At 42.0% G+C, this 17,032-nt stretch overlaps 1 protein-coding gene across 1 annotated transcript in view; it reads left to right on the plus strand.

Moving 5' to 3' along the window:
* The window catches only part of NT5E (5'-nucleotidase ecto), a 115,866-nt gene that overhangs the window by 47,436 nt on the left and 51,398 nt on the right, over window positions 1-17,032 (plus strand). The window lies entirely within an intron of this gene.

Below are 17,032 nucleotides of genomic sequence, written 5' to 3' on the forward strand. Positions count from 1 at the left end.
TTGACATATCTTCTAACATTTCCAGGTGAATTGCTCTGGAGCTTAGACATGTGAATAGTAGTCCATATCTTTTGTATTCCTTGCGGTTTTGCTTGGTGATGAATGGGCCGAAGCAATCCTTTCCACTATAAAGAAATGGTTCTGATGGACTCACACGATCCACTGGTAAATCTGCCATTCTTTGTTCTTCGGTAGGTCTACGTGCCTTTCTACAGGTTACGCATTTATTTATATACTTTGCTATAACTTTGCTTCCTTTCACTATCCAGTAACCACCTTCTCTCAAACAGTTCTGGGTAAAGCTTCTTCCTTGATGCAAGGATTTGTTGTGGTAGTGATCAATAATCAATCTTGTGAAAGTAGAATTTTTGGGTAGAATTGCTGGATGCTTCAATCTGCTGGGTAACGGTGCATTTTCCAGTCTCCCTCCCACCTTCAGTATACAATCCTGTAGAACAAGTTTGAGCTTGTACAGTGGGTGGTTGTTGGGAATCCTTTTTAGGTTCTTGACGGAGTCTCTTGCACTCTTCATTATAGAATCTCTGTTGAATGAGTCTTATGACTGTTTCTTCAGCTTTCATTCTTTCCTCTACATTCAATGATTCCTTCTTTCTGATTCCCTTTGCCAAACATTGAATTCGAGCTACTACGTTTATGACTGTATTCCATTTTGAACATCTGGCTAGTCTTTCTTTCAAGTATGTCATCTTGACACTTGGCAGCAGTGCTCATTGTTTGTACAACCTTTTCTTCTGGATCACCCATAGACAATTCTGTGTAACCTTCACTGGGTATGATCTCCTTTTCCCAAAGGAACTCTGGACAGGTAAACCAATTAGAATTTTTCAATTCTGTTACATTCAGACCTCTTGAAGCATGATCTGCCGGGTTATGCTTTGTATCAACATGATGCCAATGTTCCGGATTTGTAATTTCCTGAATTTTCTGAACTCTGTTGGTGACAAAGATATGGAATCTTTGAGCTTCGTTATTTATGTATCCTAGGACAACTGGTGAGTCCATCCAGAAATATTCTTCATCTATTTTTAACTCCAATTCTTCTCTTAGAAACTTGCTTACTGATGCTGAAACGGCTGCTGTCAATTCAAGTCTTGGTATTGTCTGAATACTGGTAGGTGCAACTCCTGTTTTTTCCCATAACCAGGGCACAATGTATTTTTCCTTCTCCTATCACTCTGATGTAGGAGCACTGACCATAGCCATAACTACTGGCATCTGAGAAGTGATGAAGTTCTATTCTCTTGTACTCTCCGAAGTCATGAGGTACAAAACATCTGGGTTTTCGAACTTCTTTCAAATTTTGCAAGTCTCTTATCCAAGTCTCCCACCTTGGCCTCAAATCTTCAGGTATGGGTTCATCCCATCCCAACTTCCGTCTGCATAATTCTTGCAGTAATTCTTTTGCTTTGAGGATTACTGGGGCCAAGAATCCCAGTGGATCATATATAGAAGCCACTGCGGAAAGAATGGTACGTCTGGTTGCCAGTTTCTCTTCAAAGGATATTTCAAAGAAGAACTCGTCGTTCTCTACATTCCATCCCAAGCCAAGTACATTCTGAACTGGAAGAGGATCATAATTTGAGATCTACATTCTTCATTGTTGATGCACGTTCAGAGTTACTGATGGATTCCAGTACCTCTCTGCTGTTTGAGATGAATTTGTGAAGGCGCAGGTTTCCTCTTGCGCATAATTCTTGGCTTTCCTTTACTACTTTGATTGCAGATTCTGTGGACTCTAGACTTATAAGACCATCATCTACATCAGTGATGGGGAACCTTGGCCCCCCAGATGTTTTGGAACTACATTTCCCATGATGCTCATGCACTCTGCAGTGTAGTGGAGCATCATGGGAAATGTAGTTCCAAAACATCTGGGGGGCCAAGGTTCCCCATCACTGATCTACATAGAAGTTTTTCTTAAGAAAATTTGCTGCGGATGGACAATCCTTTTCATTTTTATCAGCCAAGTAATTCATACCATAATTGGCGCAACCTGGAGATGATGCTGTTCCAAATGTACTTTCATTCTGTATTCTGCTGGCTCTGTATCTCCGTCCTCCAACCATAGGAACCTCAGGAAGTCTCCATCTTCATTCTTTACATGGAACTGGTGGAACATTTTTTCAACGTCACACATGACCGCTATGGGATACTTTCTGAATCTGCAGAGTGTTTGTAAGATCTGGTCCTTTTAGTAGATGATCGTTCAATGCAACACCATCATACTTTGCTGAACAATCAAATACTACTCTAGTTTTATCTGGTTTCTTTGGGTGGTAAACACCTTGATGTGGGATGTACCACACTTCTCCTTTGGGTTGGTTATTCACCTTCTCTGCATGTCCTTCTTCAAGGATGCCTTCCATGAATTTCAAATAATCCTGCTTGAATTTGAGATCTCTTCCCATCTTTTTCTTCAAGCATTTCAATCTTGCTAGGGCAAGATTTCTGTTCTTTGGCAGATGAGGTCGTTTTTTGAAGGGTAAGGGCATTTCAAGATAACCTTGTTGATTCTGCTGAATACTTTTCTTCTAGAGTGTGTACAAACTTTGTCTTCCTGGGATACACTCTTTTCTTCAGAACTTATGTCTGCAAAGTCAGATTCAAGGATCGTGATTACCTCTGCTGAACTTACAGTTGGTAGCTCTTGGACAGATATTCGATGACACAATCCTGTCACCTGTCTTGAGTTTGCAATCTGCTGTTTTCCTCCAACAACACCCCATCCTAGATCAGTTCGAATAGCGTAGGGTTCACCCTTTCCTCCTGTGATTACCTCTTGTGGTACCAAAGCTTCGGGACTATCGTAGCCTATCAACAGTCCGACACCAAATTCCTTCAGTGGGGACATCTCATGAGATATGATAGATAGGTGCTCCCATTTATTGTCTGTTTCACAGGTAGGTATGCGATCTCGATCTAGAGGTATGTCGTCTTTCGTATAAGATGGAGGTAGATTTAATGTGAGGTTTGAATGAAGTCCTCTAACTCTCAGTCCTTTAACCTTTTGACTGTTCACTAATGTGTCTATCCCCGTCATTGTGGTGAGCTTGAGCTTCACTGGTTCCGTAGCCACTTGTAATTTCTTGAAGATTTCTTGATGAATGAAGGTGACGTCGCTTTGGGCATCCAGTAGTGCATAGGCGTATACCTTCTTGTTCCTCCTTTTAGGATTTGAAATGCACACTGGTACAACCATTGATGTGCCATTGCTTTCTCCTTCCCTTACTCTGCAAGAGAATACTGATACTTTCTTTTCTTCCTCAGCATCTTTAGGTATTGAGGATTCATCCTTCTTTGGACGTTCTTCATGTAGTGGCGTAGGATGGCATCCTTTTGCAGACGCTGCATGTAGCCTTTTTCTTACACTCCTTAGTGACATGGCCTTTTCTTAAGCATCCAAAACACAGTTGGTTATCAAGTACAATTTTTTTTTTTTACTTGAGGACTTCTCTTTCAATTGTTGGCACTTGTGTATGGAGTGGTTCTCTCCACAGAACATGCACTTAAAGGTAGTCTGAGGATTTGTCAGTTCTGTCTCTTTACTCAACCCAGTAGTGACTTTAAACTTGCTTTCGCAGGTATCTAGACCTTTAGCTGCTGAGTTGATTGCAAAGCTAGTTGCTCTTGCACGTCTTGTATCTCTTGCAGGCCTTCTAAGGATTTTAAGGCGTAAGATGCTGTTGCTGGATTGCATGCTATTCGTGCTTCCCTATTAACGAACTCCGAGAACTTTTCAAAACTTGGGAAGTCCTTATTTAGATCTAACTGTTCAGTCACATAGCCATTCCATCTAGAAGCCACTTCTTCAGGTAGCTTAGCTAGCATCCTGTGATTTTCTAGATAGTCGTTCAGTACTTCTAGTTCTCGTACATGTGGGATGGCATTGCTGCATGCTTGCAGAAAATCACCATACTCTTGGAGTTTGAAGTGTTCCTTGGGACCTATTTTAGGCCAGTTATTCAATTTCTCCCTAAAGGCTCTTTGTACTAAGAAAGGATGACCATATCTCGCATTTAACTTTTCCCATGCTTGCTTGTAGGCTTCTTCGTCTGTTCTATAGAAGTTACCTTCAAGGGCTTTCTTTGCTTCTCCACCAACATATCTCTGAAGGTAGAATAACTTGTCAACTGATCTGGAACAATGATGCTCAATGATCATTTCAAAACTTGCCTTCCACTCTATGAACTTCAGTATGTCCCCTGAAAATACAGCTGGTTCTGGAATGGGAAGTCTTGCTGGGACTGTTCTCTGCCGTCCTGCTGGGACAATAGTCGCAACATTTTCCTGGTCATTGCAGTGACATCTAGGAGTATAATTGTCCTGTTTTATTTTCTCACTTAGTTCTAAATTAAGTGAGTCTCTCTTTTAGTCTTTCTGAGCAGGCATGGAATGGCAATGACTTTTTTCTTCACTACATACTGGAGGTTTCCTCTCAGTCGCGATGCTCTGGGATGAGTCGCTATGCTCTGCTGCAGGCTTTGGGCCTAGTGGCGGGAAAACTAGCTGGCTGCAGTACTTGGCCTCTTGGTGGGTGGCAGTGCAGGCTCTCTAGGTCTGGACTTTGGTCTCCCACTATGCATCTTTTTCTCTCTAATGGTTGCAGGAGGGTTGGTGCTTTTTCTGTGACTCTCTTGCCTTTGGCGTTCTGCCACTTCAAGAGTCTGCTGCAGTTTGAGTAAACATGCTTCTATGGCCTCTATGGTAGCTCCGCTGAGGTGTCTTTACTTGCTCACTCAGGGATCGGTTGCTGCGCGGCGGTATATGCTGGCGCTCCGCTGCTCAAATGTGCTCTTTACTGTGCAAGTTGAGCGCTATCGCTTTTCCCTCCAAAGGGAATAATCGTTTCACTATGGCAGGCGCAACACTAAAAAGTGCCTCATGCGCTGTGGCATTAGAAGAATTGTGTTCTCTCTCTCTCTCTCTCTGTGTCTCTCTCTCTCTCTCTCTCTCTCTGTTCATCTCTCTCTCTCTCTCTCTGTTCATCTCTCTCTCTCTCTCTGTTCATCTCTCTCTCTCTCTCTCTGTTCATCTCTCTCTCTCTCTCTCTCTCTCTCTCTCTCTCTCTCTCTCTCTCTCTCTCTCTCTCTCTCTCTCTCTCTTCATCTCTCTCTCTCTCTCTCTCTGTTCATCTCTCTCTCTCTGTTCATCTCTCTCTCTCTCTGTTCATCTCTCTCTCTCTCTGTTCATCTCTCTCTCTCTCTCTGTTCATCTCTCTCTCTCTCTCTTAGTTCATTCGAGTGCAGTTAGGGTGGTTAGATGACTTTGTTTGGTGGAACTACAAGTGAACACACAACTAGATCAGTATACAGTTCTGATCACACAATTTACAATAATGGCATAATTATAACTTGTGTAACCTACCTATTTAGGCCCTTGCTTCCATAAAACTGAACTCTGTATGTCTGCTCTGCTCTCTGTCTTCATGTGGAATGAATTTGCAGCACATGTACAGTATTTGGAACCTCCCAGACAGAATGGATGCAAAGGTGGCTGTGAGAGGTCAAGACTCAATGTGAGATTAGCTGTGATTGGGCAAGGCTACTGATGAGTCACAAAAGCTTAACTCTATGCTTTCTGGTATGAATTATACTGTGTAATTTGAGCTTACCTTCACTGTCCTATAAATAAACGATTCATATTTTTTCTTTTGCTTCTGTGAACACCACACACAACTATTATGACATTCAAGCATAAAATCACAGTGAATAACTTTGCTTTTGTCTCTCACATATACACCTGTGCATTACATTTAGGTTCTTAGCAGGTTTAGCTGTATATACATGTAGGTTATATTGGCTACCTAGGACAGGTTCTAGCTGGCCAGCTATAGAGACGGCAGGGGGATGTCGGCAACGGGCAGAGAACCTGTAGTGCATTGATCTTCCCAATGAAGGGCTATGCAGCGGGGCATGTCACTAAAAGTCTGACCATTGGAGGATTGACAGGCTGTGTTCTCATGTAGAATACAAAGATGTACACTGACCAGCTGGAAAGGATGTGCATGGTCAATGAAATAGAAAAGCAGAGGTGCTGACAGGATCCCCAGGTATTTCACACAAGGGAAGCCATGCAAAGGGTACAGGATACATTTTTGTACATGGTATAGCACGCATAACAGGAATTTAACATTTTGGGGTAACATACACCTTTTAATTGCATCTGAAAACCACAAACTCCATCTTTTATTCAGAAATGACAAAACAAAATGCTAGAAGGGTATTTTTCAGTTGAGTAAGGGTGTCAGGAGAGTTTAGTAGACCAGTACTGTGTGCCTACACAGAGGAGACCAAGACTGTATGCAGTGAAATAAAGGTGTTTATTTACAAATAAGTGAACAAAACATGTGGGACAACCAGTGCACAATAAACAGCAAACAGTATGTACAATCAAAGGGAGATACCGTATCCATAAACAAAGCCAGGCCGAGGTCATACACAGGGGAAGTCAGCAGATGGGTGAGATGGGAACACAGTGGATCAGGGAGCGGATGGATGGACGGGCTGCGAGGTAGGAATCCAAGGGAAGCAGGAATCAGGAAGGAAAGTCCAGGCAGGGATAAGGATCAGGATACAGGGAGGAAAGTCCAGGCAGGGATCAGGATCAAGGATCAGAATCAGGGTCCAAAAATCAGGGTCAGGATACAGGCTCAGGATCAAGGTAAATAGACAGATACCAAGGCGAGGACTGATTGCACACGCCGGGTATATATATGCTTGCTAATTACGTTCAGGTTACACCTGAACGCAGGAAGGGCTGTGTGCTCCACACTGCCAAGAATCCCCCGCTGGTGGACGCCAGTACTGCAGCCCAAGGATAACATAACACCACCAGGGAAAAACTCCCCCGACAGTCCAAGACTGTCGGGAGACACCTGGTGGTGGGCCACAGTACTGCACGCCAAATACCAGGCAGTAACACCAGCAGGGGGAACCTTCCCTGACAAAGGGCAAGTGATTCATGCAGTTTTTACTTCCTGGAATCCATCTGCCATTAGCTCAGACGTTCAGTTAGGAGGGTGTGCTTGGCTGAGAACTCCTCCATCCCTTTTTCAGATGACAAAAAAAATGCCCATGAAGACTCCTGGGATGTATGCAACTGAAGAAAAAAAAAAAAAAGTTAAAACGAGTAAATATAATATGCCTTTCCTATTTATTTACTAATACTAGCAGCATAAATATTAAATTGGTTAAAGCGGTTGTAATCCCAAAAAGAAAAACGCTTCTGTTCCTTTTTTAAAACATGCGCTTTTGCAGTGTAGTTTGTTCCATTCTATGTTGTAAAATGCCTGGTTGATCCTGCCTGTTCCTGTGTCCCCCCTAGGTGTACGGACCATGGTACTCGTGGCTGCTGATCAATGCTAAACTGGTTAGTTTAACCGCTTCCGGACCGCCCCACGTACATTCACTGTGGCAGGGCGGTTTAGGGGGCAATTTATGTATTTTCATCATGTAGACACTATTTGAGCTTTATCGGTTATCTATAGCCTGGAGGGTGTTTCTTTCACACTTTATTTACAGCTGAATTTAGTGTTTTCTCTAAAGGGTAAGGGCACATGAATATATATTAGCAGTGGTGGCCACTCATTGGGGCGCCGCCCGGCTCCTAATCTACATGCAGGGTGCCAGACACATGGATTTCAATGGATTTTTTTTTTTTTTATAGAAGCACATGTTTAGAGGCTGAGGTTTTAATTGGCTTCAAAAAAGTGTGAGCTTGGGGCACATATTTGCTACTGTCTTCCTGTTTCTCCTCCCAATCTATCAGAAAGAGGGTCCTGAGACTCAATTGTCCAGGAGGAGAAGTGACGGCTGGGGACACGGAGGGGGAAGCTGCTGCCACTGCAGCAGCAAGCGGATCCCTCTTCTCTTACACTGCACGTAGCTTTTGTATTGCCGACTCAGTCTAGGAGCAGGGGCAACAGTGGGATTCCTGTGCTCCAGGTGAAGCTATAGACAAAGCACACTCACACCATGAAGGGAAGTATTGCATTGCTGCTGGATTCTTGTTTGCCATTATTGGTCAGTTTTGTATTTGCCGAGACGGCGGGAGGGGGGGTTTAGTGTGGGGTGGCGGGCTGGAGCGATGGCTGGTGTATATGGTCTGTTCAGGTCTGTCTGCCGCTTCTCCCCGCCCTGACTGATTAAGCACCAGCTGCCACTGAAATTTGGGTTAACCATTTAGTTGGGTACTTGTCTTTTAGACCTGTGATCAACATTAACCTTTGACCCGTTGTTATCAAATATCTCTATGGAATTTACCGCCTTTTTGGTATTTATACACTACAATGCACACTTGTATAATAATCTTGGTTACTTGGATACTTTGCAATACGTTTTTCTTGTTGAAATAAAAATAAATCTGCTAACTTCAAGCCAAAACCCCCTAAGCATTTTCATAAATATGCCCACTGAGAGGGATAGAGGCAGCCTCAGATGAACATATTCTCCTCCTTGTAGGCGATTCTGTGAAGGGTACTCCATTTCTGTTCATAATATCAACTAAGTACAACTTTGACTGTACACCACATATAAGGAAATACAATTAACCAAAAACCATTACATTTTTTAATCATCACTAAAGTTTATAAATGGATGTATTGTATTTGGTTTAATTTTTTTATATATATATATAATATAATTTTATGAACCAACATTTCATACACTATACATCTGCAGCAGTAATTATTCTCCCCTGCTATTCAAGTCCTTTTCACAGGGCCTCTGTTAACTGAGCCATGTTTATCTTGGTAAAAAGAAACTTAAAGGGGTTGTGAAGGAAATGTTTTATTTATTTTTTCCCCCTAAATAGCTTCCTTTACCTTGGTGCAGTCCTCCTTCTTCACTTACCTCATCCTTCGATTTTGCTTTTAAAGCGGTAGTTCACCCTCACTGACTTGATTTTACCATCGAGACAGGCATTGTAGCGCGAGCTACAGTATGCCTGTCCCGATTTTTTTAACCCCGGACTCACCTTGTAATCGGACATCGTAGATTTCGGCTCCCGCGGGGAATGGGCGTGCCTATGGAGAGGGAGGATGATTGACGGCCGGCCCTGGCACATCACTCTCCCCGAAGACAGCTGGAGTAGGTCTCGGCTCTTCACGGCGCCTGCGCACAGGCTATGCGCAGGCGCCGTGAAGAGCCAAGCCTATTTCGGCTATTTCCGGAGAAGCGTGACGCGCCAGAGCCGGCCGTCAATCATCCTCCGTCTCCATAGGCACGCCCATTCCCCGGTATCTTCGATCTACGAGTACAAGGTGAGTACGGGGGTAAAAAAATCGGGACAGGCATACTGTAGCTCGCGCTACAATGCCTGATTTTATGGTAAAAGAAAAAAAATTTTTTTTTTTGCGTTGATAGGGTGAACCCCCGCTTTAAATGTCCTTATTTATTCTGAGAAATCCTCACTTCCTGTTCTTCTGTCTGTAACTCCACACAGTAATGCAAGGCTTTCTCCCTGGTGTGGAGAAAGCCTCTTGAGGGGGGAGGGGGCGAGCAGGCCAGTCAGGACACTTTCTACTTTGCAGATAGAGAAAGGAGCTGTGTGTTAGTGGGCGTCCTGACACTCCTGCTCGCCCCCTCAATAAGGGCTTTCTCCACACCAGGAAGAAAGCCTCGCATTACGGTGGTGAGTTAGACAGAAGAACAGGAAGTGAGTATTTCTCAGAAGAAATAAGGACATTTAAAAGCAAAATTGAAGGATGAGGTAGGTGAAGGAGGACTGCGCTAAGATAAAGGAAGCTATTTAGGGGGGGGGGAATTCCTTTGCAACCCCTTTAAAAATATATATATATATATATATATATACACACTGTGTATGTATGTATATGTGTAATATATATATATACATACACACACACACACACACCGTATTTTCAGGCGTATAAGACGACCCCCTAATTTTCCAGGAAAAATTTTGGTTTTGGGATATACTCACTGTATAAGAGTACAACCTTCTTACTAGTCTTTCTGAAAGCTGAGGGGTAGCCGGAACCGCTGACAGAAACAGGCTTTTTCAAATCTCACTGTGCCATCACTTGCCCCTCTCTGTGCCATCACTTGCCCCCCAGTGCATTTACCGCAAACAGACAGTGCAATCACTCACTTTTTTGTGTGAATAGACAGGCGGTGACAGTCTCCGTGCTGCGCGCATCAATGATTTGAAAGCCGCGCCTTCTCTTCAGAGTGTTCTGTGATAGGCGGAACAAATTTCCCAGCAGCGCCTCTGTTCCGCCTATCACGGACGTTTTCTCATCTCGTCCGAGGATGAGAAGGCATCTGTGATAGGAGGAACACAGAACAGAGGCGCTGCTGGGAAGATTTGTGTTCCGCCTATCACAGAACACTCTGAAGAGAAGGAGCGTCTTTTAAATCATTGACGCTCGCAGCACGGAGACCGTACCCGGCGTATAAGACGACCTCCGGTGTGTGTGTATATATATATATATATATATATATATATATATATATATATATATATATATATATATATATATATATATATATATATATATATATATATATTATGCTACAAGAAAATAACCTAAAACATGAAACCTAATGTGATAAGTCCATTAAAAAACTTATCAATACACGTCACTGGCAGCTCATTTCTAAAGAAAGATAATTGCTTTTTTATCAAAGGCAATATATGCTGGCTTGCAAATTCCCGCATGAACTGTGCTCTTGTCACACCTATTACATGGAAAGTAAACAGTGGTTGGTTATTTAAGATAGATTTATTTGTGAATCCAAGCCACAGCTAAGGTAGATATTTGGAATATATCTTGGCTAAAATCTAATCTAAGTAAACTTTGCTCTGAGCTATGCATATGTGATTCATAAGGAATGACCGAGATGAAATCGTTCTTCAGCAGGTTTATTGTTGGTGAGAAGACTGCATAAAACGGAACAAGACCAACCTGTTGTACTGTTATACTTCAAAACTATGCACCTGAATCTTTTCCAACTTTTTATTAGTTGCCCTGAGTAGGCATAATGCTACCATGATTTGGAGAATTATAATGTTTTATGACCAAGTAAACAACCCTTGCAGTGGCACAGAGGTGTTGATGAGAGTTGTAAATTGAGATATATATACACACACCCCATTGTAAAGGTTTGGGAAAAGTAAACTTACTGTTTAGAGATAACATTGCAATTTTACAGGTCAGAGAATTTCAATTTGAAAACTGCCAATTTTTTTTTTTTTTTTTTTTTTTGTGTGGTGGTTTTTCCCTTTTTTTCTTTCTGTAATGTATTCTTGTGCATACCTTTTTTAAAGCAGCCATTCTCCACTATTTTACCTTGGAGGAACCTTTTGAAAAATGTTCAGGTCTCAGATCACCCCCACTAAATATGATCCTATATACAGTTTATAGTACTTTGTTGATTAGTACGTTGTAAACAAAACCTAAGATTATTTTACCAACTTTTGCTCTGTAAAGCTTTGTACACACTGCTATTTTTAATTTTTTTTTTTTTTCAACCTAGTGGTCTGAACAAAAACAAACCTGACCGCTCAGGTCGTAGCTGCTGTTCTAACAATCTGCTGTTCTATTGTGTTCTAACAGGGGGATGGCCCCCCAAGCAGAACACTCGAGTCAACGCGCCAATCGGGAGCTGGTCGGCAGACCTTTTCCGGTCATGCACCTTTGACATAAGTCGGCCCGGCTGCAGAACACGCATGCGCTAAGAGTCAGCTGGTTTATATTGAACCGGCGGATCCTTCCCGACATTCAGCCTGTGTACAGGGCTTAAGAGAAATGTATAAACAAAAAAGTCAGTGCTACCACCCATCTAAGCATCTCCAAAGTTATCCAGCTTCCAGCAGCCATGTGTTTTATCGTCCTTCCAAACACATCAGTTTTCCAAACACATGTCTTTCAAAAGCTAAATCTCTTCCCCCCCCCCCCCCCTAACTCCTGCTTGCATCACATCCTGCTGACAACTTTCTGTCTTGGCTCCAAAACCTATCCATCTGGTTATTTACATATCAATGGAGGGGGGGGGGGGGGAGAGCCTTTGTAAACATTCTCTTACTAAACCTAACTCTATATTATTGCTATCAAGACAATACAAATGGCTATAGCATCACAAACACATAGACAGCAGAGCTCCCAGGTGCTCGATCCACAGTCACCGAGTAGAGTAATGTGGAAAAAATTATCCGCACTCCGGTTGTTGCGCTTTAAAATTTCTTCATATATTTGAATAATCACAGTGGACAAATGCAGATTAAGTCAGTTGACACATTTCAGCTTATAAGGCCTCATAGAAATGTGTTTTCAGCCATAAACATGAAATTAAACAAAACAAAGAATAATAATGGCCATAAAATTAAGTTAAGATCGTAAAAATAGAGTCCCCTTACATTGCAGGCTAGTGAGAGTGGAGCCCTTTACATTGGTGGAAGCAGAAAGGTTCCCCCCTAAATTCGTGGTTAGTGGCAAAATGCTCTATAGCCAGTGGAAAGACCAACACCCCCCCCCCCCCCCCCATTTGTCAGTTAAAAAAAAAAGCCCTGTTGGTGGTCAGTGTTGTAGCCACTTAGAAAGTAGAAAAAGTAGAGACCGTAGAAAACAATCCTGGTACATTGGGGGTTAATGGGTAGAATGCCACCCTAAACCCACCTAAAAAAAAAATAAATAAAATATCATTGCTGTAATAAATAAGTGGTAACTTACTAAAAAATTTTAAGAACTGGTCTCATGTCACCAGCTGAATCAAGTGATTTAAGCCCATTCTCCTACCTACAGTTGTGTGAAAGTATTTGCCCCCTTTCTGATTTTTTTTAGTTTATTTTTTGGTATATTTGTCACACTTAAATGACTCAGATCATCAAACAAATTGTATTGCACAAAGATAACCCGAGTAAATACAAAATGAAGTTTTTAAATTATGGTACATTTATTAAGGCAGATAAGCATTCTTTCACATCGCTGTGGAGCAATTTTGGACCACTCTTCTTTGCAGAATTGTTTTTTTCCAGCATGAACGGCCTGTGTAAGGTCATGATGCATCATCTTAATTAGATTTTAAATCCAGGCTTTGACAAGGCTTCTCCAAAACCGAAATTTTGCTTTGTTTGAACCATTTGGAGGTGGACTTGCTGTTGTGTTTCAGATCATTGTCCTGCTGCATAACCGAAGTGCACTTGAGCTTTATGTCACAAACTGATGTCCAGACATTCTCCTTTCAGATTTTCTGGTAGAGCTCAGAATTCATGGTTCCATCAATTATGGCAAGTCGTCCAAGTCCTGAAGCTGCAAAGCAGCACCAGACCATCACGCTACCACCAGTCTGTTGGTATGATAATCTTGTTATGAAATGCTGTATTTGTTTTATGCCAGATGTAATGGGACACACATCTTCCAAGAATTTTTTTCTCGTCAGTCCACAGAATATTTGCCTAAAAGTTTTGAGGATAATCAAGATGTTTTTTGGTAAATGTGAGATGAGACTTTGTGTTCTTTTTGGTCAGCAGTGGCTTTGGCCTTGGAACTCTCTAATGGATGCCATAGTTGCCCAGTCTTTCTTATTGTTGAATCATGAACACTGATCTTACCTGAGGCAAAGGAGGCCTGCAGTTCTTTTTAGATGTTCTGTTTTTTTATGACCTTCTGGAGTCGTTGTTAGCTCTTTGAGTAATTTTTGTAGGCCAGCCACTCCTGGGAAGGTTCACCACTGTTCCAAGTTTTTTTCACCATTTGTATGTAATGGCTCTTCCTGTGGTTCACTGAAGTTCCAAAGCCTTAGAAATGGCTTTGAAACCCTTCCTGGACCGATACAAATTTGTTTTTCGAATATGGTGTGTTTTTTTTTTATTTAACAGGTCTGGCAGTAATCAGGTAATCAGTAATCAGGTCTGGGTGTGGAAATCTTGGATTTACTCTGGTTATCTTCACATTTTTTGATCTGAAATATTTAAGTGTTAAGAATTAAAATTAGACTTGGGAAACTTAACATTAATAAATCACCAGAACCAGATGGCTTGCACCTGAGGCTACTTGGGGGAACTCTATCAAGTAATTGCCAGACCATTATTCCTAATTTTTACTGACTGGAATGGTTCCAGCTGATTGGAGAAAAGCCAATGTAGCACCAATATTTAAAAAGGGCCCAAAATACACCCCTGGGAATTACAGACCAGTTAGCCTAAAATCAATAGTATGTAAGCTCTTGGAGGGGATAAGGGACTATATACAAAATGTTAGTAATGAGAACAGTATCATTAGCAGTAATTGGCATGCATTCATGAAGAATCGTTCTTGCCAAACAATCTATTAACCTTCTATGAGGCGGTGAGTTGCCATCTAGATAAATGAAGGCCATAGACATGGTGTATCTGGATTTTGCAAAAGCATTTGACAATGTTCCCCATAAACATTTACTGTACAAAATAAGGTCCGTTGGAATGTACCATAGGATGAGTACATGGATTGAAAATTGGCTACAAGGGCGAGTTCAGAGGGTGGTGATAAATGGGGTGTACTCGGAATGGTCAGGGGTGGGTAGTGTGGGTGCCCCCCAGGGTTCTGTGCTGGGACTAATCATGTTTAATTTGTTCATAAACAACCTGGAGGATGGGGTAAACGGTTCAATCTCTGTATTTGCAGATGATACTAAGCTAAGCAGGGTAATAACTTCTCCGCAGGATGTGGAAACCTTGCAAGTAGATCTGAACAAATTGATGGAGTGGGCAATTAAATGGCAAATGAGGTTCAATGTAGAAAAATGTAAACTAATGCATTTGGGAGGCAAAAATAGGAATGCAATCTATACACTGGGTGGAGAAACTCTGGGGGAAGCCAACCAATTTAGAAAATAAAAAAATTGACTTGCTGCTATAAAACATATCCAATAATTAAAAAAATATAATTTCTTCATCAATTTTGACCTATATGTATTCTGCTACATGTTTTTGGTAAACCAAAAAAATCACAATAAGCGTATATTGATTAGTTTGCGCAAAAGTTATAGGCCCTGATTCTCAAAGGAGATACGACGGCGTATCTCTGAGTCTGAGCCGTCGTATCTATGCGCCTGATTCTTAGAATCAGTTACGCATAGATTTCTATTAGATCCGACCGGCATAAGTCTCTTACGCCGTCGGATCTTAACTGCATATTTACGCTGGCCACTAGGGGCGTGTACGCTGATTTATGCCTAGAAATATGTAAATCAGCTAGATACGCGAATTCACGAACGTACGCCCGGCCGACGCAGTACAGATACGCCGTTTACGTTAGGCTTTTCCCAACGTAAAGTTACCCCTGCTATATGAGACGTACATGCGGCGTAGAAAGAAATGGAAATACTGCGCTGTCAAGATGATTCCAAACAAATGCTGCAACTTAAAATGTGAGATACACACAAAATGAACATAAATAAGAAAAAAACAAGCTGCGCAAATATGAGTATCGACCACTGAGTGGACAATCAATGATAGGCGTAGGGTAAAGCGGCGTGCTGACGCCACTGCGTTACACTGAGTCCCGGAGTGAACGGGCTGTGTTAGCCGGCCGGCTACAGAACTTTTTATACGTGATTTTATATCTACTCAAATGTGAGTGTGTTTTTAATTTTCTTATTTTCTTAAATCTATTATTGGATTACGCTATGTGCGCCCTTTTTTCCTTTCCTCTTGTTTGGGTGTAATCAACATCGTCCTGAGCGGTAGAGGATCCGAGAGATTTGGGGTGAAGACATCCTTGCCAGACAAACCTTTAGGCTGGGTTCATAGCCACAGGCTCACAGAAGATCTCTAATTGGGATCTTCTCATCTGGTAAGAAGCTGATAATCACTGTGGTGGAAGATCCTCTTTATTATCTGGTCACCTTTCGTGGTGTTTTTGACACAATTTGTTTCCTCTAGAGGAGCAGCACATCTTGAGAGAGACGATCACTCTTTGAATCACTTCATTTATTTTTGTCACAGAGACTCAATTTTATGTTTGAGGACTAATTTTTCATTGAATTTCACTAAGATTGGGTTTACATTCTCCTTGGAGATCTTCTTCATCATTGATTGTCCACTCAGTGGTCGATACTCATGATATTTGCACAGCTTGTTTTTTCTTATCTATGTACATGCGGCATAACAATGTTAAGTATGGACGTCGTTCCTGCGTAAAATGTTTAAAAATTTACGTTGTTTGCGTAAGTCGTTCGCGAATGGTGCTGGACGTCATTTACGTTCACGTCGAAACCAATACGTCCTTGCGGCGTACTTTGGAGCAATGCACACTGGGATATGTCCACGGACGGCGCATGCACCGTTCGTAAAAAGCGTCATTTTCGTGGGGTCACATAACATTTACATAACACACGCCCACATCTTCCAAATTTAAATTAGGCGGGCTTACGCCGGCCTATTTACGCTACGCCGCCGCAACTTACAGAGCAAGTGCTTTGAGAATACTGCACTTGCCTGTCTAAGTTGCGGAGGCGTAACGTAAATAGGATACGTTAGGCCCGCACAAAGATATGCCATTCTACGAGAATCTGGGCCATAGCGTCTACAAACTATGGAATACATTTATGGACTTTTTTTTTTTAAGTTTTACTAGTAATGGTGGCATTCTTCGTCTTCGTCTTCTTCTTCGTCTTCTTCTTCTTTGTCTTCGTCATCTTCTTCTCCAGTGACACCAATACAATGATACAAATAAAAAATTCACCGTACTAATGACACTGGCGGGGGAAGGAGTTGACATTGGGCAAACAAAGGGTTAAATGTGTTCCCCGGGAGTGCTTTCTTACTGTGTGGGGAATAATTTTACTGTAGAAAGACAGATCAGTGTTTCTGCTTAGCAGAAATACAAGATCTGTCTTCCTTACAAGCACAACGGTGATCTGCCTTGTTTACATAGGCAGACTGCCTCTCACGGGAACAATTGTCAGGTTGCCAGACCCGCTGAGTGACTTCCGCTGTGTCCAGTCACCGCAAGAGAAAGGCTCTGGCGGTGTGTGCATGCGCCCCAGAGCCGAAGAAAAAAAAAATTGCGTAC

This window comes from Rana temporaria, chromosome 4, assembly GCF_905171775.1.
Source record: "Rana temporaria chromosome 4, aRanTem1.1, whole genome shotgun sequence".
In the NCBI taxonomy this organism is placed as follows: Eukaryota; Metazoa; Chordata; class Amphibia; order Anura; family Ranidae; genus Rana; species Rana temporaria.